We start from the raw sequence: 752 nt of genomic DNA on the forward strand, positions 1-752 counted from the left end.
AAACACCAAACAAGATTTTCCAAATGTCAAAAGCACAGCGGGCAGTACTCCTTCGCCAAATGGTAAATTTCTTCTGACCAGGAAACACCAGTGCCTTCCCACCCCTTTCTTCGTCCGGGTCTACCCTGCTCTGACCAGACAGGATATATTCAGGACCGCAGGAAAATCAGGGATCGAACCAGGCTAAGGTCTTCCAGGAAACCCAAGGGCGGGGTGAAGCCGAGTCATATAAATAACAAAAGTTCTTCTCGGTTTATAAGGGTCTTAAGGTCGCGAGAGGTCAGACGCTCGCCCAGGACAAGGTCAAGAGGCGCTTCTACCGTGACCTTCAAGTGTCACGCCAAGGATGAAATAAATTAGTTTACCCTTTCTTAAGTAATAGGGCAGGTCACTTTCCTTTCAGTATCATGAGTGCGCGTCTCAGCTGAAAGAATTCAGTTCCTGGTCACGCTGTGTTGTTTCTCGCTGCTGTCTGGGGCCGAGAAGGCTTTCAAACCGGTTCATTTAAAGTGCAAAGTGTAAAGGCTTGTGAGTGGAGAGTTAAATTCCTTTGTTTCAGCGATGGAGTGTTTAATATGTTTGTGTGTTTGATGTTGAAGGAAACTCGTGCTAATGGTTATCGATACTTCCATTCCTACTTGTGAAATCCAATATCTACATTTACGTCTCACGGGGTCAAGTGGCGAAGAAGAGTTTCTCTTTTATTGTCTAAGTAACCTCCTACTCAATTCAAGTTCACTGTTATGAATTAG

The 752-nt window shown here is 44.9% G+C and overlaps 1 long non-coding RNA gene across 1 annotated transcript in view; it reads left to right on the forward strand.

Annotated features, from left to right (window-relative positions):
• LOC119581603 overlaps positions 1–752 on the forward strand; it is a 17,621-nt gene that overhangs the window by 13,089 nt on the left and 3,780 nt on the right. The window lies entirely within an intron of this gene.

This window comes from Penaeus monodon, chromosome 15 (genome assembly GCF_015228065.2).
Source record: "Penaeus monodon isolate SGIC_2016 chromosome 15, NSTDA_Pmon_1, whole genome shotgun sequence".
NCBI lineage: Eukaryota > Metazoa > Arthropoda > Malacostraca > Decapoda > Penaeidae > Penaeus > Penaeus monodon.